General features: G+C 38.4%; 1 protein-coding gene across 3 annotated transcripts in view; it reads right to left on the bottom strand.

The window, feature by feature from the left end:
- Positions 1 to 25,823, bottom strand: part of LOC136878887 (zinc finger protein on ecdysone puffs) — a 298,143-nt gene that overhangs the window by 73,972 nt on the left and 198,348 nt on the right. The window lies entirely within an intron of this gene.

Here is a 25,823-nt window from a genome sequence, read left to right as displayed (position 1 = left end):
TTGCCCGGTAATACATTATTTACACCATCACACACACACACACACACACACACACACACACCTTCATTCTGATTTAACAGCCAAAATTGTGGCTTGCTTTGCTTTCTTCAGAAAGTCAATAGATTAGTGCTTGTATAACATGCTTCAGAACTTGTGGTCTTCAAAACAGAAATGGCTTCCAAAGTCCATTGGACATTGATGACCTAAACTATGTTCTGTTCCTCGTAATCAAACTAAAAATTAGTTCACACTCGGCATTACTATGTTATATGGTAAAACAAGACAGCATGAATCTATATATCTTGTCATATATGTCCGTCAGCTTCATGGATATTCAACAATACCCATTTTGAATAATTTGTAGCTTGGTTACTAACAACACTAGATAAGTCGTCTATCCGAAGAGCCGCAACTGGCTTTGGAGTTCATTCACACCATCATCTCTTGTTTGATATTCCCTTATACACAAAATAACTTGTAACTTCTCCAAAACAAAATTAACAGAAGAAAACTGTGCTCCTTTAATAGCATAAAGTTTAGCAACCTGTGCATGTTCTAGCACATTGTTTTAAAAAGGGAACTTGTTAAGCATGGAGTCACAGGCTGCACAAAAATAGTTTCTGAGAGATTGAGAATAAAGATTTGCCATCGTCTACTAGCACCGTAACCGCGCAGTTTACGGTTTGAATGCAAATTACCAGTTCTAGGAATAACCACCTCGTGCACACATGCTTCTACAACTTCTTCGTTAATTCTTCATGCATGCTTTGACATTTCTAAAGATGTTCTTTTCTTTTGGCACTTTTCTGCGAGTAATAGAAAATGTCAACAAGAATCTCATCAATTCTACCCGGTAAAGTTGCAACAGTTTTTTCAGCAGCTAAGTTAATTAGATGGCAGCTGCAACCAATACCAAAAATATCCTGACGAGCTTCTTCCAAAACTGCTAGAACTCCATTTTTCTGTCCAATCATAACAGGAGCCTTGTCAGAACAGAATGCCAGACGGTTCTTAATTGGCACTTTATTTAATTTCAACTGCAACAATAGCAGCTCTCCTATGTTGCACCCCAAACCCTCCAGGTTTATCAGTGATTTGAAGGTGTAAGATCGGCATTTACGTGTGTAACTTTCAACTAAGTGGGCTACCAACAGCCAGTTCAAAGTGTATCACAAGTAATTAAGAACATAATCCTACTTGTAAACAGCCATGCCAGGGAAAGGAAAGGTAGTAACAAAACAGCCCAGTGAAGCGCGCCCTACAAGAAGCTCTGAGAGACAAGGAAACACTCGCCACGCTAGCAAACATCATAGAAGACCAGGTAGCCAGGGCCATTAGAGACCAGCTTAAAGCTACGGTAAATTTTAATACGAAAGTAATCGAGGAGATGAGGGAAGCGCTCAAAACTAAGACCGATGCTCTCGAACAGTATCATCGGCGGCAATCACAGCGTGTGTTCGGCGTGCGGGAATCGAGTGGTGAGGACACGGACAAAGTTGTCATCGAGCTAGCTGACAGTATTGGAGTATATTTAATGCACGAGGACATAGACAGAAGTCGCAGGGTAGGCAAGATGGGTACAGATAAGCCGCGTCCGATAAAAGTGAAGTTCGTGTCACACCGCAAACGGAACGAACAAACTATTCAAATCTAAAAAGAAAATGAAAGGAACGGGCAAAACAATTAGAGAAGACCTCACGTCAATCAGGATGAAACTGTTACAAGAAGCTGCACTATATGGTATGTTGCGTACAAAAAAAAGTAAACTATCGGCTTTTATTACACAGTGAACATTATCTCCAGCTTTGGCAATAAACTGTTAATTTTCTGATATCCTTCCTTAGATTACAAATTACCAAGATATTTAACACACTTTACACGGTTAGCGAGGTCAATTTTGCCGCCACGTGGTAAGGTAATAACACGAGCACACGGTACAAAGCGCAAATTCGCCACCTTTTCTTGAATTTGGTATACATGGGAAACTCAAAGAATTGGTTCCCCTAAACACCTGATGATGTTTTTTCGTAGATTTACTCATGATTACCGATAAACAATGATCATAAGACAAAATTCACAATTCACGTACTCCACAACCTCAGTTTTTCCAATACGTGGCAATAAATATGAAGCAAATTAAGTGATGAAAATAATTCACGTTTTCTTTTCGTAACTACAGCATAAACTATGCTTTGTACTTCATGGTGAAGAACAAACTATTTTTTATAAAGAACGTAAATATTATCGAACGAATCAAAGCAAAGAACAAGCGTGCTGTTATCCAAGGGTCGGTCTCTACAAAAAGACATCAATCGACTGGGATTCAGGACGCATCCCGTATTCCCAGTCGAAGACTGTAAAGATTGGATGAATATAAATCAGAGCGGTGTATTGAATATTCGCTGGTCACACAGCGTGTACCAGCTCTGGCGCGAATTTAGAAAGAGGATCTTGGTACGTAAAATCATAAAATATTCCAGTTCATCCGCAACACACATTGCCTTTCCATAAACTTTACGGACAAGTCGTAAAAGTTGGCATGTATGCACTGCCCTTTTGCCTTCTTTATGAGCTGCAATAATTCGGCCCTGATTTGTGCTGCATCATGTCGTATACCGTAACTACTTAGCCATGTAATGATATTCTTCCGTGTGTTTGCTGTAGGAGGCTTGACCACTACAACTCAGTGATAGCTCGCATTGTCCATTACAATGACAAATGTGGGGCAGCAAGGCAAGAGCTGGTTAGAATACTGGTCTCGGAATGTTTCCCGTTCATTTTGTGTGGTAGTCTGAAATTTTTCAATTTTGATTTCGCCCTGAATAATAGTTTACTCTCTTAAACAAATCCAGATGCAGAAGAACCAGCATGGCATAGAATGAGGCAGACATCACCTACAGGAACATTACAAACACCCTCGCCTCTCTATTGACGGCCAATCATCGATCTTGTTTGTTTCTGGTTTACCCAAGCCTTGTCTAAGTAATACACGTTGTGGAATCTTCTCATGAATTTCGTGCATTGTCTTTTAGGTACTGTTTGTTTTTTCTCGCCTGCCCCACGGTGAAGGAGTAGTGTGCCTGCCTCTTACCCGGAGGCCCCAGATTCTATTACTGGCAAAAAAAGAAAATGCCCAATATGAGAAGGGCTGGGCATCAAAGGAGGGACCCCTGTAATATTTCCCCTACCATTCGTATTTGCCATGCCATTTGGGCAGCAGCAATAGCGCTACGTTCCATTGAAAAATTTCCTCCCTTAATTACATTATACACACCTGAAACATGCTTGTTTTAACATTCTCTGCATAGAATGAAATCTCCTCTTAAATCCAGTGGATTCATGCATTGCGTGGACTAACTTCTTTGCTGTAAGGAACACACCTCCATCATAAAAACTTAATATTTTACGGCTTAAAAAATTTGATCAAAATCGTCAAAGCCTGTTACTCTTTTAGGTACTGTGTGTTTTTTCCCCGCCAGTCCGACGGTGTAGGATGTGTCTGGCTCTTGCCCGGAGGCCCTGGGTTCTATTCCCGGCACAAAAAGAAAACTGCCCAATATGAGAAGTCCTGGGCATCGAAGGAGGGACCCTTGTTATGTATCCCCAACCATTCGCATCCAATCTTGTACAAGTAACCCGTCCATCCACCCCTTTTCTGGGATATGAACGAGGATCCCTCGTGAAAAATTTTACTTTAGGCATTGTTTTGTTTTAGAACAACATACGGTGGAAGCTTTATGCCAACACCTGTTACAGCAAGCATTGCAGTACATTGTTTTTTCTGCTTCCGGTAACACATGCGATAACACTACATGTCCCTTTCATATCGACTGTACAACTTTGTGACGTAGGAAACTGATTGGCGTCTGACCTGTGGTTCCTATTTGGGGAGCAAATATTCCTTTACTTTACGCTTTTCAAACACAAAGCGATGCAAATCAATTACTTTTTGGTAGATATCATTCGGCATTTTGTGGCATAATGTTGTTCTTCGTCAAAGAGAAAGTCCATTTCTCTGCATAAAATTAATCATAAAGTCTCGGCTAACCTTCAAATCCGAGACAATGATTCCATGTGCAGCAGCTATTTCTTGTCCTTTAAAAATACAGCATTTCGTGAGAACCGGCATGTCAAACACTGCGTAAGGAAATCTTATATTTAAGCAGATTCTCCAATGCTTTCGGAAACTTGCTGGTTTTGGCTCGCAAAATGCTTTGCGAGACTTGTTGGTCACTTGAGGTACGGTACACTTCTGTTACCACGGTAGCACATGTTGCATTAGGACACTGAATACCTTCGACCCACTGCCTTATTCCAGTATGTTTCGGTGTAACTAATCACTAGTTAATACAATTCTTGTTTTTATTATCCACACAGTTCAATAAATAAAATGTTTATTGTCTCTAAAGGGACAATACAATACAAATGTTAATTGGGACACGTTTCGCTCGCTGAATCGAGCATCTTCAGCCATCTTTTATATGATTTTCTCAAGGTTGAGTCATACAACAACATACATACATACATACATACATACATTATCATTATAGACTGTTATGCCTTTCAGCGTTCAGTCTGCAAGCCTCTGAGAATTTACTAAATGTCGCCACCATCCTCGATTTGCAACTAGTGTTGTGGCCTCATTTAGTTCTATACCTCTTATCTTTAAATCGTTAGAAACAGAGTCTAACCATCGTCGTCTTGGTCTCCCTCTACTTCTCTTACCCTCCATAACAGAGTCCATTATTCTCCTAGGTAACCTATCCTCCTCCATTCGCCTCACATGACCCCACCACCGAAGCCGGTTTATGCGTACAGCTTCATCCGTCGAGTTCATTCCTAAATTAGCCTTTATCTCCTCATTCCGAGTTCCCTCCTGCCATTGTTCCCACCTGTTTGTACCAGCAATCATTCTTGCTACTTTCATGTCTGTTACTTCTAACTTATGAATAAGATATCCTGAGTCCACCCAGCTTTCGCTCCCATAAAGCAAAGTTGGTCTGAAAACAGACCGATGTAAAGACAGTTTCGTCTGGGAGCTGACTTCCTTCTTACAGAATACTGCTGATCGCAACTGCGAGCTCACTGCATTAGCTTTACTACACCTTGATTCAATCTCACTTACTATATTACCATCCTGGGAAAACACACAACCTAAATACTTGAAATTATTGACCTGTTCTAGCTTTGTATCACCAATCTGACATTCAATTCTGTTGGATTTCTTACCTACTGAAATCAATTTAGTCTTCGAGAGGCTAATTTTCATACCATACTCATTGCACCTATTTTCAAGTTCCAAGATGAAGACTGCAGGCTTTGGGCACAATCTGATATTAAGACCAAGTCGTCAGCATAGGCCAGGCTGCTTACTACATTTCCACCTAACTGAATCCCTCCCTGCCATTTTATACCTTTCAGCATATGATCCATATAAACTACAAACAGCAAAGGTGAAAGATTACAGCCTTGTCTAACTCCTGTAAGTACCCTGAACCATGAATTCATTCTACCATCAATTCTCACTGAAGCCCAATTGTCAACATAAATGCCTTTGATTGATTTTAATAATCTACCTTTAATTCCATAGTCCCCCAGTATAGCGAACATCTTTTCCCTCGGTACCCTGTCATATGCTTTCTCTAGATCTACGAAACATAAACACAACTGCCTATTCCTCTCGTAGCATTTTTCAATTACCTGGCGCATACTGAAAATCTGATCCTGACAGCCTCTCTGTGGTCTGAAACCACACTGGTTGTCATCCAACTTCCTCTCAATGACTGATCGCACCCTCCCTTCCAAGATGCCTGTGAATACTTTGCCTGGTATACTAATCAATGAGATACCTCGATAGTTGTTGCAATCCTTCCTGTTCCCTTGCTTATAGATAGGTGCAATTACTGCTTTTGTCCAATCTGAAGGTACCTTACCAACACTCCACTCTAATTTTACTACTCTATGAAGCCATTTCATCCCTGCCTTATGACTATACTTCACCATTTCAGATCTAATTTCATCTATTCCTGCTGCCTTATGACAATGGAGTTTATTTACTATCCTTTCCACTTCCTCAAGCATAATTTCACCAACATCATTTTCCTCCTCCCCATGAGCTTGACTGTTTGCAACACCACCATGATGATTTCCTTTTACATTGAGAAGATGTTCAAAATATTCCCTCCACCTCTCCAGTGATTCCCTGGGATCTGTTATGAGCTCACCTGAATTACTCAAAACACTGTTCATTTCCTTTTTCCCTCCCTTCCTAAGATTCTTTATTACTGTCCAGAAAGGTTTCCCTGCTGCTTGACCTAGCCTTTCCAGGTTATTACCAAAATCTTCCCATGACTTCTTTTTGGATTCTACAACTATTTGTTTCGCTCTGTTTCTTTCATCTACGTACAAATCCCTGTCTGCCTCGGCAAACTTTCACGTTGCGTTTGCATACAATAAACCTTATAAAAATGTTTAAAAAAAAAGTCACTGCTTAAAAAGTAAACAAGTAAAATTGACAAATTGTATCAGGAATGGACTAGATGTTACATACATAATCATTATAGACTGTTATGCCTTTCAGCGTTCAGTCTGCAAGCCTCTGTGAATTTACAAAACGTAGCCACAATCCTCGATTTGCAACTAGTGTTATAATCTATTAGCTTCATTTCCGTATTGATTAGTATCACAGTATAAAGATAATTTAAAAGTCACCACCTTATCAAAACACAGATTTATTTACTTCAAAATTGGTAAATTAGGTCAAGACCGGTTTCGACCCCTAAGGGATCATCTTCAGTTGACATACATATAAAAAAGATATATACAAAAACATCATATGTAAAATATTAATCTTTTAGTTAATTCAATTGAGTCAATTTTTTTTTTTTTTTTTTTAGAATGTTGGTGGGTACATCTTAGTTTGAAAACGTGTGTGAGATTTATAGGCTCACCATGTCCAAATTATTGCGTATACAGGTCTTATACCTCCCTACATACAGCGTCAAAACTATTACATTCAATACAACCCATCTATTTGATGAAAACACTGGCAAATTGCTTACTGAAATGGCAAAGTGTGTACATTTGTAGTTCAAAAGCACATGCTGTTTGTTACATGCTGTCATATTACAATTTATATTACAAAGTATAGAATAAAATTATTCTCGTATTTGTGCACATTGATAATAGTGAGACTATTGTAGGGTCTTCAAAAAATACCGTTGTTTGAGGTATGTCACTGTATATCTGCTTTTTTGAAATGTCAATAGTCTAGTTACATTCTTATGTATAAGTTATGAAATTTCACTTTTTATGGTTCGGTCAAATGGAAGAAACATAGAATAACCTTGTTAATTTAGATTCTTCATGACTAAAATACTGGTATATAGTACATTAATACTAAAATACAAGTATGTGGTACCTTCTGTACTTGTTTAATATATCAAAATGGGGTTTACATTTCTTGACATTAGTTCTAAGGTTTGTTATCATTTGTAAAGTTGTGGTCTAATATGAAAGCCAGTTGGAAATGTTTAAAGTTAGTCTGATGGGAAAGGGTTCAATCCCTTGTTTATATTGTTTATTTTTGCCGCTTGTACAAGCATGGGATGATCTAGTTAAAATGAACTCTTTATACCTAAAATATTGGTATATGGTAGCTTATTAAAATAAATTCTTTACATTAAAAGTACTGATATGCAGTGCTATATGTGTACATTTTTCAAACGTAAGATAGGGTTAACATAGGTTAACAACAGTACTATGGGTTGTTACCGTTCGTGAGATTATAATCTGATAAAACTGGTCAGTTAGAAATATATGAAATGTTTACATAAATAGGACCGAATACATATTTATACTATGTTGCTTTGCCTCTTTTTACAGGTGATTTACGTGATGTAGTATAATATTGATGCAATTTTGTAAGCTGCTGCTGTTGGAGTTATCTTGAGATTCTGTATGTCGTTAGGAAAACATTTTCCTTTTTTTCGCGTGTCGTTACTAGTTGAATGGGTGATTATTGTGAAGTGGAGTGCATTTCAAATGTTGTGCGTCTTGATAAAGTTGCACGTTTTGTTGAGGCGTGGAGGCTTCTATATGTTGTAAAATAATGTATCTGCAAGCAGAAATAATAAGTGTATAATATGATGTGTAGTAGAGATGTGGAAAGTAAGTTACGTGTCGTATCACTTACGTTAAATGTTGAGACCGTGTATTCTGCGTGGCTGCCTGTCAGGATCTGTTGCGTGTTATTCTGGGGCTGTAATTAGCGGTGGGGGAGGGGAGGTTTGAAGGGATGGGTGGAGCGCTTGTGACGGGAGTGGGGTTGGAGGAGGGGAGATCTTGGAGCGGTTTATTTGTATGTATGGATTGTTGTTTGTCGATTCTTTGTAAACAATAATCTGCCAGGAGGGGAATAACGGCGTGGAAAGGAATATTGTTTTTGTCTATATTTTCGTTCAAGTTAAAATCTGGGTTGATGTATTTATCTAGGTTTATGTAGAATTCTTCTAGAATACTGAGCAAGGGGCTTTTTGGATTAGTATTAAGGATTTGCAAGTCGTTTGTAAATTTGTGCTTTTGATCATTAATGTGCTGTCCCATAGCTGAAAAATGTCTATATTTGATAGCATTTACGTGTTCATTATATCGTATTGAAAAACTTCTTCCAGTAAGCCCTACATAGCTGGCCCGGCAGTCGCTGCATTTTAGGCGGTAGACACCTGAATGGTTGTATTTGTTTATGTTGTTAACTGTTTTGGAATTGTATAGTATGTTAGTGTTGTTGCGTGTGGTTTTGTAGGCTATTTTTAGGCCTTGTTTTTTAAAAAATGTTCATTATAGAGAGTATATGGTTACTGTAGTAAGTAAATAATGCGTATCCTTTTTTATCTTTGACGGTTCTAGTTAACTTGGTTTTTGGTTGGTTTTTATTTTGTTAATGATCCGGTTTATCATTTCTCTTTTATATCCGTTTTGTTTGGCTATTTCGTGGATTAGGTTCAATTCTTCGTTTAAATCTTTTTTCATAAGTGGAATATTATATGCTCTGTATATCATGCTATATTATGCGGCTTTCTTGTGGGTGTATGGGTGGGTGGAATCCAATATTATTGTATTCGATGTATGGGTAGGTTTCCTGTATATGTTGTAAGTTAAATGGTTGTTATGTCTGGTTATGGATATATCTAAGTAGTTAATAGTGTTATTGTTTTCAGTTTCCATACTCAATTTTATGTGAGGATCTATTTTATTTAGTGGTTCTAAAATTGTATTTCCATTGGTATCTCTATTATCCATTATAATAAATACATCGTCAACAAATCTGCACCAAAGGATGTTTTCTATTTTTTGGATTTCTTGATGTTCTAGGTAGTCCATGTATATTTCAGCTATTATGCCTGATATTTGTGATCCCATGGGTAATCCTTTTTGATGGTATATGGTCTCGTGAAATTTGAAGTAATTGTTATTGATGCCCAAGTGTAATAATTTTATAAATTCATTTATTTCTAACTAGCATAGTTTGCTATAGTTGTTAAGATTGGATTCTATGATTGTTATGGTTTTTTGTGTAGGTGTATTAGGATACATGTTTGTTATGTCATATGTTGCTAGTTTGTAGTATTGTTCTATTTTTATATTTTTGGTAATATTGCAAAATTCTATTGAGTTTTTTTATGGTTTTATTTGCTTGAAAAATGTAATGTTTCTTGAGGAATTTTTGTATGAATTTTGAGAGTTTGTAGGTGGGATTTGGTCTATAGTTTATTATGGGTCTCATGGGAATATTGTCTTTATGGATTTTTGGATAAGCTTTAGCAGTAGGTATTCCTGGGTTCTTTGTGATCAATTTTGTAGTTTATTGTTCAGTGTTTTTCAACAGAGTTTTTAAGTTCTTTTGGATACTATCGGTTGGATCTTTGGTCTTAATTTGGAAGGTTTCATCTTGGAAACAAGTTTTTGTTTTTGTTATATATTCCTCTTTATCCATAATAACTGTTGTGTTTCCTTTGTCTGCTTTAGCTATTAAGTCATTTTGATGGATTTTGTTTTTAAGTTCTTTAATTTGTGTTTGGTCTATGATATCTTGTTTGTTAGTTTCTTGGTTGATTCTATTAATGTATTGTGGTAATGTTTTTTTTGATTTCATATCTGATTTCGTTTTGTTGTTCTTGAGGTATATTTTTTATGGCATTTTCGGTTTCAGTAATGTTTTCAAATACTGAGTTATTTTTCCAATTATGTTTAGGTCCCTTGCTCAGTATAGTAGATTCTACTTCATTGAAGACTGTATTAGTTAGATTTTTGACTGGTGGATGAAATTCATGTTGGTTGTTTTCAATGGGTGTAGTCATACGTTGTCTATTTTGTGTATAGTTGTGTGTATGTTGAATTTGTGATTGTTTTAATGCGTTAAGTTTTCTATTTAGGGTGTTTTGTTTCTGTATAGCTATGTTAGCTATCTTTTCATTAGTTATTTGTTGAAAATTGATCCAGTATGTATGTGGTAATTCATGTGAGGCTTTTAAGGTGTGTTTCATACATTTGTATGTTAAGGTGTTGTTTCTTTTTGTACATGAATTTGATCTCCTCTTTAAGCCATATTCGGTTTGTCTTATTTTGTGTGTTTCGGGTTTGGTAGGTACTTCTATGTTTGTTGTTATATTTCCAAAGAAATTTTGGAATTAAATTATTTTGTAGACATTGTTTTAAAAAAGTAATGTTTTTGACAACGTTAGTGATCTTAATTTACAGATTTTGATATTTGTATGCTGTTCTTTTTGCCTGGTTGGCTGTTCTATTATAATCTATTAGCTTCATTTCCGGATTGATTAGTATCACAGTATAAAGATAATTTAAAAGTCACCACATTATCAATACACAGATTTATTTACTTCAAAATTGGTAAATTAGGTCAAGACCGGTTTCGACCCCTAAGGGATCATCTTCAGTGACATACATATAAAAAAGATATATACAAAAACATCACATGTAAAATATTAATCTTTTAGTTAATTCAACTGAGTCAAAAATTTTTGTGTGTGTGTTTAGAATGTTGGTGGGTACATACGGAGGTATATGGTGAGCCTATAAATCTCACACACATGTTTTCAAACTAAGATGTACCCACCAACATTCTTTAAAAAAAAACACACACACACACACGAAAGACTCAAGACTCGCGTTGTTCAAGTTTGCCATGCACGTTTTTCATTTATACTGTATTTACACGAATAATCCAGGCAACTTAACTTTAGGTAGGCTTATTCTAAAAGAAAAAAAAGCCAACACTGACATAAAAACCGCACCCCAATTTCGTACCTCAAATTTCTTTTAAAAATATGCGGGTATTATTCCCGTAAATACAGTATTAGTATTATTTTTGTTTACGCTTGTGTTCTGGGTCAGTGAAAAGTGATCTGTTTAGAAATTGCAGTGTATTTGTATAATTTTACCGACGATAACGATCAAGGTGAAATTTAAGACGATGTGAAAAAGAGGTTGGGGGGGGGGGGATAAATTTGCATTATTCGATCAGATATGAGAGATTATTCCATGCTGAATGAGACTGATTGGAATGACTATGTTTGCCAACCAGTGCTCATTATAGAAAACTTCTGCTAGGGAAATAACGTGACTACTACCAATATACCCATGATTAGTACGAATTTCGCACGCTGTTTACAACGTTGCCAAGCAAAATTCTATGATGACGGATCAAAGAATCAACATTACACAACACAACGAGCACCGTGGAAAGGATAATTTTCTGATCTCGAATCAGCTATGGTTATATAACCGGCCCTAAACAGAATAATTTTGTCGCAATTTCTCAAGCTAAAAATACCATTTCGAATAATGAGAAAGCAGCCGAGCTTCAGAAACTGGTGCAACAATTCTTTCAGGAAAGGTATCTAATTAAAAATGAATTGAATGAAGGCGTGAAATGTATCATGCTCCCAGTAACTGCACTGCAGCCAGACTGCACTGGTTTTGATAAATTTTATTTTGATTTAATGTGGACGCCAACAATGTTCTCAGTGAATGTGATTCACCTCAATATGGTACAGTGGTTACAGGCAGAAGTTGCAACTTGAAGGCAATGCCGAACTTAATACAATGCTGTCATTAGAGCAATGATTTTCTTTTTGTATTGAGCAATCTGATTTGTTGTGGACCATAACAAACTATGTTGACTGTAGGCGTGATTCATCTCATTAAAAAACTAATTTTTGAAAACAGATGTTAATTTTGATAAAAACAGATGCTAATTTTTCCTGTCTTTAGCTACTGGCGTAACAAGAGGGAAAAATTGGGAGAGAGAAAACACATCTAGTTCCTTGCGTAGATATAAAAATTCTTAAGTGGGTTATACTCCAAACGGCTTTACTTCTAAGTTGACGTTTCGCAAAACAAATGATCATCGCCTTACCTCTGTTGCCAGCGCGCTAATGCTGCGGGAGCAGCTGGTACAATACAACTGCGGTAAACAGCCCTCGTAAAATGTAATACCGAACTCAGAAAAGCTAATGAATCGGGATTGGAAACAAATTCATAAAAACTACAGTTACTAACAACATCAGATACTAAAAAGTGTATGAGGAAATAACATCACTCACCCCTAACGGCTGGCACAGGAAGGACGTAGTGGCCTACAGAGGGAACTCTCCACTGATCTCAGAGTCACTTTCTTACCACCTGTCTTTCCCGAACTGCACCGAGACATACAAAACTCGCACGAACCAATACACGGACGTATTGTAAATAAAACTCGAGGTATTTTTATACACAACTATTAAACCTGTACTGTACTAACTTATGCTATGCTAAACTGTGAACTACACTATACTGCACTATACTAGAGAGATAAAGACTAATATGTAAAACAGTAATTACTGAAGAAAAATGCAGAATATCCCGATCCATACCGAATACCGTTCATGCTGAGCGAGATATGTTAACCATGTGGTCAATGTAAATATCGGAGTTGGCAACTAGGTTCTGAGATCGCACTCTGCCGATTAAGTCAATATGAACGGTAACTCGGGATTGGATGTCTATGTTTCAGCGCTAACCACCAGATAGAGATAAAATCAGTCAAAACTTGAATTTAGAAGTAAAGCAGTGCGGAGTATAACGAAGCAAGAGACGAAGGCAATGCTATAAACCACAAAATGATTAATTTTAAAGCACAAAAATATGTACCAAATGACACCACCTCTGCCAGCAGACCTACAGATCACGAGAAAACTAGCAATCAGTGTTACAAATCATCTCAGCTGTTATTTTTGGCTTTGACACGGGCTGCTACCATCATGACATAGCTTCTCTATTTTAACAAAGACTGACTGGAACCCCAACCCACCCTCAGATTCAGATAAAAATCCCCCATCCGGCATCTCGGTGTATGAGCAACGCGCTCTACCCCTAGACTGTGGGGTCAGTACTCCAAACGAATGAAATTATTTTAAAATTTAGCATGGCATGGGGATGTGGCGACCCCATCGCCCAATGGGTAACCACTGCACTCGGCCTCCCGAGTATTGGCGGGTAAACCATAGACTTTACAGACATGAGGAAATGCGTATCAGGCACAAACAATCTAGTGCATAACAAAGTATCAACACGATGATCCATGGTAGGCGTAGCAAGCCAGTGGTAGCTCACTTCAAATTGCTTTCAACAATCAAACGAGCCTCAGATGGAGATAAAAAATAATACCGAAATTGAAGAAGTCTTCAAGCAGATCTGTCAGGTATGACTGCCAAAATGGCTCCGACGAAAGACATATGTCCGAAGAACATAGTAAGATTTGGGACCATGAATATTTTGACCCTGACTGAAAACCTGAAGAACTTATAGATATGATGAAGAGGAAAAATCTATCCATATTGGGAATGAGTGAAACAAAATGAAGAAAAGCATGTAGAGAGATTCTCAGAGATGGCTACAAATTAGTATGGAGTGGATGCAAGAAGAGGCCAGAAATGGTGTAGCTTTCCCGATAACAAAAGACGCCATTATTGAAGTATCCTAAAACAATGAAAAGATCATTAACCCCTCAGCGCCGGCCTCTGTACGTGGTATGCACCCTATTTTCTTCCGTAGCTGCCGACCTCTATTCGTGGTATAGACCCATACATGGTTTCATATTTACGGCTATAGCGCAAAGAGTTTACGATTTATGGATATGAAAATTGTTTTGTTTCCAAGAAGAAATTTTGGGGTTTATCAATGTTGTAGAGTAAGAAATAAAGAACGTTAAATTGTAGTTGTTTTTGCAAGGATTAACATCTGTCACGTAAGTCTGAGCACTAATCTCTGTTTCGATTTTGAAAGTCTGTTTGCTTCATTCTTTCGCACAGAATAAAGAAATGATCTGAGAAATTTGTCTTTACACGTGATGGTCTTTGCTCTATTTGTGCATTGAGAGTGTGGTTTATTTATTATATTTGTCTTTATTTATCGCCTTGTAATATTTTTGTAACTCTCCAGGAGCGCTCCTTGTAGACATCAGTTAGTCTGCTTTCTGTCATACAATACGAGAACCAGTTGCGCATGGTATACATCTTGTTTGAAAGAGATATCTCGACCCTTCATCTGAAACACGTATAGAGTTGGTTTGTTTTGTCATAAATGTTATTCCCCTCATTCAGTTTCTTCATGCTGCTTTCGGTATCACTAGAGCTTCATCAGTCCGTGTGACGCGCCGCGCTCAATGGTTAGCTCCAGCCGTGGATTGACTGACAGTAACATGCTTGAAATATTGTACAATTAAGATGAGAATTTAGTCGGAAATAGTAGCGACAGTATGAGCAGAAGTGATAATGAAATAGATGATGTGATAAATGATGAAGAGGAACCAGTACTTGGAAATTTTGTGTGGTAGCCTAAGGATAATCATACAGGTCAAAGGGAAGTTTTCAACAGTGAATTTGGATTCCTGAATTCTCTAATATTCAGACAAGTAACAGGGACAAACATTGAGCAGTTATCTTGTCGGGTTCAGCTGATGGAAAGTTTCTTCACAAAATACGCTTGCTCGGGAAATGAAATATTCAAGGCCGGCGCGCATCCGATACCGTATTTCCCAGCATGATCGTCGCATAATTTATTTTCAATACAAAAATGGACTTTAAACATTTAATCGCATAATCGCCGCACGTCCAAATTTCGTTCACCAATCTGGTTAAAAGGTACATGGAACTGTTTTTCATCGAAGACCTACGGTTTTCTATGACCCTGCAATCGACGACAGAATACCAAGACTTCCTGCGTAATTTGAAATTTAAAAAGACCGAAATGTGGAGTGACTTCTACACAACCGACGCAATGACTACAACTGACCAGCAACAAAGTTGTTTTGAACTGAGACACGCGGTGACCTGTGCACCGGTCCACGGATTTCACCACAAGGCTTGTGCTACTCTCCGCTTTCACGATCCGAATAGTGACTGTGTATGTCGATGGTGCAATAGACTTTGTGGCCGTTACCATGCTTTGGAGTGCCCAAAGAGAGCCTACTCTCTGAAAAGTCTGTGTAGTGAGTAGTGCTATGTATTCTATTCTTTTATTTGACCATTGGTTGCAATAAAGATTTATTAACTGCAATGTACGTTGCTCATGAATGTGCAATTTAAATGATTTATGGGCAATTTGGCAACACAGTCACATTTGCGAGATGTTGCACAACGTACAAATAAATACCGGTATATGTACGACGCATGGCTTATTGGTAGGCTATCCGCACTATGACAACGTGGCCGCGAGACCGTGTACAATTTATTCACCCCCTACATATGAGTTCGCATTCAAAATACGTAAGGCTGTAAGTTATCGCTTATCGGCAACGTCGCCAGGAAATACCGGTACCAACACACACTTATCTCTTAGTGGACAAGAAGTCTGATAGAATTCTACGTTATTACAACCACCCGCCTCCCGGCGCAACAGTCGCGAAGGACCTTGGCCTAGCAAGCGGCCGCTGCTCAGCCCAAAGGCCTGCAGATTACGAGGTAGCGTGTGGACAGCACGACGAATCCTCATAGCCGTTATTCTTGGCTCTCTATACCGGGGCCGCAGTCTCAATGTCCGATAACTCCTTAACTGTAATCACATAGGTTGAGTGGACTTAGAACCAGCCCTTAGATACAGGTAAAATTCCCTGACGGGGCCGTTAAACGAACCCGGGGTCTCCGTGTAAGAGGCAGGCATGCTACCCCTACACCATAGGGCCGGCCCCCCGTGTTATTGAGCACAAAGTGAAATCCAAAGATGATAATGCAGATTTCCACGGAATTATACAGCTCACAGTCAGTTGTCATCGCTAGACTCTTATCTTATTACTACGTCATAAGTGTCCGGGCATGCGATGAAAACTCTTACCCAAGCAGTCTAGATAATTATTATCCAATGGTATTAAAGTTTTATTTTATAAAGTCGTAAGTAATGTAAAATCATCAATAACTTGGAAGAAATATTAACCTATTAACTATGTTTAAAAGTCATTGAAAAAATGAACGTTTGTTACTGACGTCTCCGAACACAGTCAACTACAGTAGATCTACACCGCGCTAGCTAGAGCGATGTATGAAGAAATTAAGTCATCCGGTTTGCGAGCTTTACGCAAGCGCACTAGTGCGTCGCAACCAATGAGCTCAACTGATAATAAATTGCTGCGTGCTTCCTTGCTGCCTAACAGTATTGGCTGATCTGGAATGGACAGATAACAGATGCATTTATTTGTTTATGACCGACGCGATTACTGTAGACATGTGTGCGTGAGAATTTAAGTTTTTAATTTGTGTTTGGGGTGTTTGTAGAAATAATTTGTTTTAATAGTGAACAATTACGGAAAGTGATTTATATTGCAAAACGTTCAACGTGTGAAGTATTTATAAGCGATTATGGGTAAATATAGAAACTATTCTGTGGGCTTCAAGCTAAGCGTAATTAACTTCGCTGAACAGCACGGGAACAGAGCTGCAGAAAGAAAATTTTCAATGAGTGATAAGTTGGTGCATGACTGGCAGAAATTAAAAAACAACCTAAAACCCACAAACCCATCTAGACGCGCATTTAGAAGTCCTTAAAAAAAAAAAGTTTCCTATAACTGAGGAAAAAGTGTTTATGTACGTCCATGAAATACGTAGCAATGGCTGCAGTGTATCATATGAAATGTTAGAAATTAAGGGATGGGAGGTAGCGTGCAAACACAACATAACTCAGTTTAAGGCAAGTCGTGGGTGGATTAAGGGGTTCATGCGACAACACAATCTATCAGTGCGAAGGAGAACAACACTAAGCCAAAAGCTGCCTGCTGATTACACAGACAAGATTGTAAATTTTCACAGATTTGTCAAACGTTTGCGCAAGGAAACTTCGTACTTGCTTTCTCAAATCGGTAATGCCGATCAGACTCCAATTTTTTTTATTATATGCCTCGCAACAGCACTATTGCGCTAAAAGGATCATGGAGTGTATTAATGAAAACCAGGGGTAGTGAGAATTTGCGATGCACGGCAATGGTAGCCATTATAGCTGACGGAAGAAAGTTGCCACCTTACATCATTGTCAAGACGAAAACGATGCCTAAGAATATACAGTTTCCTCGTGGAATTCATATACGGGTGCAACCAAAGGGTTGGATGGGCGTAGAACTCATACTGGACTGGGTTAAAACTGTGTGGGATAGAAGACCCGGTTCACTACTAAAACAACCAGCTCTGCTTGTTTTAGATAGTTTCCGAGGTCACCTCGTGAACGAAGTGAAGCAACTTCTCAGTAAAAATAAGACATGACAGATAGTCATTCCTGGTGGCCCAACATCTGCTTCGGAGCTAGTAGATGTATATATTAATAAACCCCTTAAAGACCACTTACGTCGATTTTACGAGTGAATGATGAGCGGCGATCAGCAATTGACGCCCGCTAGAAATATGAGGCGTCCACCCTCGGACTTGTTATGCTCGTGGGTGATGAGTTGGGACCTTATACCACCTGAGCTAGTCTCCAAGAGCTTCAAAAGGACTGGAATTTCGAATGCACTAGACCAGGGATGGCGAATCTATGCCACGCGTCACTAGGTGACACGCGAACACGATTTTGGTGGAACGCCACATGAACACAATATATATCTAAATTTTTTAAAATAATTTGTTTTACGTCACACCGACACAGATAGGTCTTACGGCGACGATGGGATAAGAAAGGCTTACGAGTGGGAAGGAAAATGCTGTGGCCGTAATTGTGGTATAGCCTCAGCATTTTTCCTGATGTGAAAATGGAAAACCACGGAAAACCATCTTCAGGGCTGCTGATAGTGGAGCTGGAACCCACTATCTCCCGGATGCAAACTCAGCCGCGCGCCCAACTTACCCGGTGATAATATTTAATGACGAAATGTGTTATAGTGGGAGCTTATTTTTTTTTACAAATAATATTAGGTATTCTCGAAACTTACATACGTAAAAATGTATTTTTGGAACTATTTGCAAAATACGACAACGGGACATGCAATCAAATGTGTTTACTAGAAATGTATCTAGTAAATAAATGAATCACTAAGTAAATAAATAACATATAATGAAACATAATCGGAAATTTAGAAAGGAAGTCGCGGGAGGGTATTGTTGTAGGTTGTAGACATTCCTTATTGGAAAATGGCAAGTGGCACAGACAATAGTTGAGAATAATAATCCAGACTTAAAATGGCACACTTGTTGGAAAAGGTTTGCCAACCCTGCACTAGACGGATGTGAAGATGACGCAGTGCGGCAGAGAGACGAAGAATCTGATAAAGGTATTAACAGCGGCGAAGACGGCGCATCAGATACCGAAACCTGCGATAGCGTCACAGAAGATTTGGAATAAATTGTGTACCGGCACGTCCGTATCTCACAACAAAGCGATAATTTTTTGCAAGTGTCATATTCTAACTTTAATACTCAAATTAATGACAATTAACTTAATACGTTCATTTTTATTTTCAGGTTGGAAAAACATTCGCCGAGTTGTTGCAAATTGTACCGGGCGGTACACCCCTACCCCACAAATTTAAATCTTACACCAATAAATCCTCCCCTATTAGAGAAAATCCGAACCTTAAAAACTGGACCAATTTACATGTTTCTCAGAAGATGTCACTACAGTAAAATTTTGTGATTACCAAGTTGTCAATACTGTGTGAATTTCAACGTGTTTTGTTTTCTATTGATCAGGAAGTGTGGACCTTCTCTTATAGATGTCCCTACTAAAAAATTAAGATCATGCACCCTGGTGCGAAGTGAAGGATTTTATTTGAAGATATTTTGTATTCATAGGTTTTTCTCTTTACTAAATTTCGTTCTATCATTTGTGGGTTGGCAGCAGTAATCTTTTCTTTCCGTCGGTTTTCATTTTAACCAATCAAGAATTTCAGTAATTAATTTTTGACCAATCATGTGTTTCTTCTTCGATTTTGGGTGTACCGTTTGATATCAACCAATAAAGAAATAGGGTGTGGCGTGTTTATTCATGAAAGGTCTCGAATCTTCCCCGAGGGCTTAGAAACTGCAGATTTTCACGGCTCTTGGCCACTTCAACAACCTCTAGCTTAGTGTGTGGAAGTGTAGCAGGGGGGCGGGAAGCACCTCTTCCTTCGGGCAGCCGCTCTTCAACAAGGTAATGGCCTTTTAACATATTTATTTCTTGCTAGCTCAGCAGTTTAACCCGCGTGGCAGGTCCGAAACCTTTAGTATGTAACCTATACCTATCTCTTGAAATATGTACAATTCTTCCGTCCTTGTAAAACTTCATATATCTTTAACTGTAATCCGGGGATAGAGAGTGCTTTACCCTCTCGAGCTCCCCTTCATTTTTGATTTGAGGTGACTACGTTTTCATAACCGATTATCTTCTCTTCCTAAATGTGTTAAAAATGTTTTCTTATACGAGTCACCTCCCTAGCTTGGGAATAGCCCCTGTGTCATGGGCCTAGTGCCTCTTAGGTTTTAAAATGTGTATTTAGGAGTGCTAATTCACGCCTCCTTTCCTTTCTTGTATTTAGGGCCATTTAAATTAACCTATTATGTTTCTTTTAAGGCCCTGTATGCTGGGTACGAGATACCCCTGTTTAATTCTTGTAAGTTGTGCCTCGAAGGCAAGTGATTGTAAAGTATGGTATTGCCTTGAATAGGCTTGAAAGATTGAGAGCGGGTCAGCTCTTTCTGGTGTTTTGAAAGGTGCCTCTAGGAGGCTTGACATTACTAGGTGGGAGCAAGTGTTCCATGTAATTAGGGGTTTTCTGCACTTGGGTAATTGTTGGTTGTGAGCTGAGAACTCAAGAATTATAAAACTTGGGGCTCAAAGCCCAGATTGTTAAATCCTCTTAAATCTTGGCTTTTCCTGGTCTTGTACCTGATTTGTTGGCTTCTTGTTATCTGTTGAAATTTAATGTGAAATTTGTTAAGTTTTTCTATTTTGAAAAAAATAAACTTTATTGAAATTTTAATTCATCTTTCGGCCTTGTAGTTAGACCCATTCCAGGCCGCACCTCCTTTCCCCTCTGCAGTCCACGGGTAACATCCGTAACACAAAAAATTATGAATTTTGTTTTAGACTATTTTAATTATTTTGATGTATAAATGCGAGTATTGCTTGCATCTATATATATAAAATAAGAGTTTTGTCTGTACATTGCTCAGAATTTGAAAAGAATGGTATTTCTGTATCTGTCATGTCCACAGTAACAAGAAAATGCAACTTTTACTTTTCCGTAATTTCTGTCTGTCTGTCTTTCTGTCTGTCTGTCTGTCTGTATGTATGTATACGCATCACGAGAAAAAGGCTGAAGAGAATTTAATGAAAATCGGAATGTAAAGTCGGGTGATGAACCGCTACAATCTAGGCTATAAATTATTTTAATCACGCTGAGTGAAACGGTAGTTTAGGGGAAGGCCTGAAATTTAATTCTCAAATATTTATGTTATTAGTGGTCGTGTCTTAATGAAAATCGCTAGACAAAGATGGGAAATAATTCGCTACAATATAGGCTATACACGCTGAGAAAAATGGTAGTTTAGGGGAAGGCCTAAAATTTAATTGTCAAATATTTATTTTATTAGTGGTCGTATCTTCATAAAAATTGGTATGCAAAGTCGGGGAATAGGTCGCTATAATCTAGGATATAAATAATGTTACTCGCACTGAGTGAAATGGTAGTTTAGGGGAAGGCCTGAAATGTAATTCTCAAATAAGTTATTTATGTTATTAGTGGTCGTATCGATAAATACTACATAACTAACATAACTTCAGTTATGTCGTAAGTTAGTAGTAGTTATGTAAGAAGTTATTAAATTTCCGATCACTTATGTCTTATACATTGTTACCGTACCGCATATAATCGGAGATATTCATGAATTTGGATTTTTGTTACTAAGTCCATATCAGGGCAGAGTCACGAGAAAATGGGTAAACAGAATTTAGTGAAAATCGGTATGTAAAGTCTGAGAATAAGGAACTACAGTCTACGATAAAAATAATTTTGTAAGACACCATAATATCACAGAGTCAAAAGAAAACTAATGTGTAGGCCTGATATATAGAAAGCTCATAAACTTTATCAACAATAACATTACATTGACCATTGTTTGTTGTAATGTGCTTTTTGTCTTCTGTTTCCTCTGATCCCCGATAGATAGGATTACTGCAGCGTACCAAAGTTTTTTAAAATTTGCTTGACGTCGCACCAACACAGGTAGGACTTATGGCGACGATGGGATACGAAATGAATAGTGGTGTGAAGGAAGCGGCCGTGGCTTTAAGGTAGAGCCTGGTGTGACTGGTGTGAAAATGGGAAACCAGGGAATACCATTTTTTTTTTTGCTTAATATCGCACCAACACAATGTTTTATGGCGACGATGGGATAGGAAAGCTCTAGGAAGTGGAAGGAAGCGGCCGTGGCTTTAGTTAAGGTACAGTCCCGGCATTTGCCTGGTGTGAAAATGTGAAACCACGGAAAACCATCGTCAGGGCTGCCGACAGTTGGGCTCGAACCCACTATTTCCCCAAATACCATCTTCAGGGTTGCCGGCAGTGGGGTTCGAATCCACTATCTCCCGGATGCAAGCTCACAGCTGCGTGCCCCTAACCACACGGCCAACTCGCCTGGTCGTACCGACTGTAACAGCCTGCCTGTATATTAGTGGGAAGTAGCTGGGGAGTAAGATAACTTAGAGGAGTGTTCACGGCAGTCTGCGACCTGGTTATTCCAGCTCTGGAACTTTGGACTCTTAGATCAGCACCATAGTACTGTTCGTTGAAAGTGAGAAAGTGTCCGGATTTTCATTTGATCGAGTATTTTATATGACAACATTGCTTTCAATCGCTACATTCCTACTGACGTTTTTGTAATGACCTATTTTGAATTCAGTTAGGAAAACCACCAAGTCAGTCTTTCTGAGAATCCCGTAGCGAAGCACGGGTACATCAGCTAGTCTTAAATATGTATCAAATTTTGTTATAAATAAATTTTTTGTGTAATACAAATACTGGTATTAAAAATTCTTCATATCATGGTCGCACCCTACTATTTTTTCGAAAATTTTGCTACAAAAAGTGTGACGATTATGCCGGGAAATACGGTAACACAGTTCCAAGGTTGCAGGAAAGGGATTTTATCAAGAAATTAGCACCCAAGAGTGAGAAATCCAAACCTCAGAGATACATCGTGTGTTCAAAATATGGCAAAAAACAACACGTCGAGGTACTGCTGCCAGGAGTGTGGCGTGGGCCTCTTATCACATGAAACTACAGTAAATTACTAAGGTAATGCGAAACAATTATCTAATTATCTGCATGTACATAAGTATCATGAGGAATTTCAAATTTTGTGAATATTGGGCTATTCTTATACTTGGAGTAACACTTTAAGTGAATCAAAGTATTTCAGTCGCGCGCAGTGGTAATCTCATCTGAACGCGGGGTAAGAAGCTCTTTAAAATGTTGCGATGCTGAGGGGTTAAATTATCTATGCAGTTGGAGTCCACAAATTACACAGTAGTGCAGGTATATGCACCACAGGTTGGATGTAGTACTCAAGAGAAGGAACAATTCTGTCATGATCTAGAAGATATAATTGATAAAGAAAATTTCATCATTATTGGCAACTTAAATGCACAAGTTGGGGCAGACATTTGGTTATGAAGAAATCGTTGCTCCCTATGGGTTTCGGAACAGAAATGCAGAAGGCGGGCAACTGCTTGATTTGTACAGAAGAACTGGATTGATCATCAAAAATGCCTTCTTCCAAAAACAAGACAGCCACACGATAAGATATAGCTGGGATGGAAAACATAAAAATCTCATCAACTATATCATCAGTAACAAAGGTGGAAGGAAATATGTAAATGTCAAAGTTATCCCCAGTGAGCGTACGAACTGATCACAGATTGATTGCAGACCTAAATCATGTGGCCAATACAACCCCAAAGAAAAAGTAAAGACTTAAATTAGACAAAGCCAAGCTGAAGGAAGAATATAAAATAAGGATACAGAGACACCAAAAGGGGATGTGAATACATTAGAAGAATCGAATTTTTTTAATGAAGTAACAGGATCAACCATGAAAGAAAGACATACCTTGGAGGAATGACAGGAGTTGGATTGGCTATAAAAGAGAGAAATTGGGCAAAAAAGATGCTAGACAAAGAAAACCAAGAGATGCACAAGATCCAGAAATGACTGAACTACAGGAACTCAACAGGGCAAAAACTTACTGCTAAGATGATTGTAAGAGAAGAGAAAGAGAAAAAATGGAATGAGTTTGTGGAAAAGTTGGAAGAAGACAGCAGAGGAAACAAGAAACTTCCTTGCAGAGTAATTAAAAACAAGCTAAATAACCTAGAAGACATCAAAGTAATAGAGCAGGACAATGGATCAGTAGTACGAGAGGAAGATGGAATCAGGAGGGAATTCAAGACTTTCTTCGACAAGCTCCAGAATGGAGAGGCATCAAATGTAATTCGAAACAGAGAAGAATCTCGAAAAATTGAAGAGCCCAGTAAAAATATGGAGCCACAAGTCACATGGCTGGAGGTGGAGAAGAGCCTTAAAAGTATGAAGAAAGGGAAAGCTGCAGGAATAGATGAGTTAAGTGTGGACATGTTGAGAGCAGGAGGAACGCCGGCAATCCAACGGCTATATAGACTCCTAAATGTAGAATGGCAGCAAAATTCCATCCCAGAAGACTGGAAGAAAGGTAGAAATGTGTCTATATTCAAGAAAGCCAGCAGACTGAAATGTACCAACTACCGTGACGTCACTCCACTCTCTCATGGACTAAAAATTCTGGAAAAAATGATAAGAGGATGGATTACGAGAAATTGTAGAATCACTTTTAGAAGAAGAAAAATATGGCTTTAGGCCTGGAAGATCAACAACAGATCTTATATTTGCTGTCAGGATGCTAATGGAAAAAAAAAAAAAAAAAATTGGGAAAAAGAGAAGCCTTTGAATGTATTGTTCCTTGACATCGAAAAGGCATATGACAGCATACCAAGGGAGCTTATTAGGTAGGGCCTGAGAAAGCTGAAAGTTCGAGACAGTAATTTCAAAAGTTAATATGCTTTACGAGAAAACCAGAAGCAGTGTACAAGTCCGTACTGGACGGTCAGACTGGTTTGAGAAAAAAAGGGGAGTACACTAAGGTAGTGCCTTGTCGCCCTTATTATTTGTCATTGTAATGGATACCATATTAAAGGCACTAAAAGAAAAGGGGCAACAAGACTTGAAAGCATTTGCAGATGTGTAGTAATTTGGGGTTACTTGGGGAAAGATATAGAAGAGAAAGTGCAGGGGTGGAGTCGAGAGTTTGAGAGATATGCATTAAACATAAAGAAACTAAAACAGTTGTATAGAAGGTACAGAAGGGTGACAATTAACCAGAAATCATGCTAAATGGCACTAAGCTGGACAATGTCACAGAATTTAAGTACTTGGGTAGTATAATGCCCACTGATAACTTAGCTAAATATGAAGTAAACAGTCGAATCAGCAAAACAATACATTTTTAGCTCCAAGTAAAACCGCTACTATGAGATAAACACGTACCACTCAAAACCAAGATGACACTGTATAAATCAAACTATACCCCTATCCTCACATACAGAACAGAAACTGCTACATTAATACGAAAGGACAACTAGAAACTCCAAGCAGCAGAAATGAAGTTCCTACGACCAATGATCCAGAGGATCAGGAATGAAAAAGTCAGAAGACTTAGAACTAGAAGACTCCTTACTCCAGAAGATCCAAAAGGCAAGACTGAAGTGGTTTGGTCATGTGTAAGGAATGAGTGCCAATACGTCTGCAAGAAAGGAATATGAAAGGGAAATAAGGGGAAAGAGACCAGTGGGCAGACCTAGAGAAAAATGGACAGATAAAGACTTAGTGAAGAAGGGTGTAGAGGAGACAGGTCAGGATTGGGAGCAGATGGTAACGGAAGAATGGTTCATGGACCGAACAAAATGGAAGGGGCGCGTATACCACACCTGGGAAATTGGAGATGGTCTATGATGATGATGATGATGACGATCATGGCAAAACAATGAAACACTATCCCCTTTAACTGGTTTCCTATTCTAGCCTAACTTCCCACTTTTAGAACATTCACTTTATGTTAATTCGTCTTTTGACATCTCATGATCTTGTATTATGTTGGAAATTCACACAAATGTGCATTCTACCAGTCAAAATCAATCAATACAACATCACGAATTCTGAAGACACATGAATACAGAAATGAAGGGAATCAATAATTCACCAAACAAGTCTTTCAAGG

This window comes from Anabrus simplex, chromosome 8 (genome assembly GCF_040414725.1).
Source record: "Anabrus simplex isolate iqAnaSimp1 chromosome 8, ASM4041472v1, whole genome shotgun sequence".
Taxonomy (NCBI): Eukaryota; Metazoa; Arthropoda; class Insecta; order Orthoptera; family Tettigoniidae; genus Anabrus; species Anabrus simplex.
This window is presented reverse-complemented; position numbering and strand designations above follow the sequence as displayed.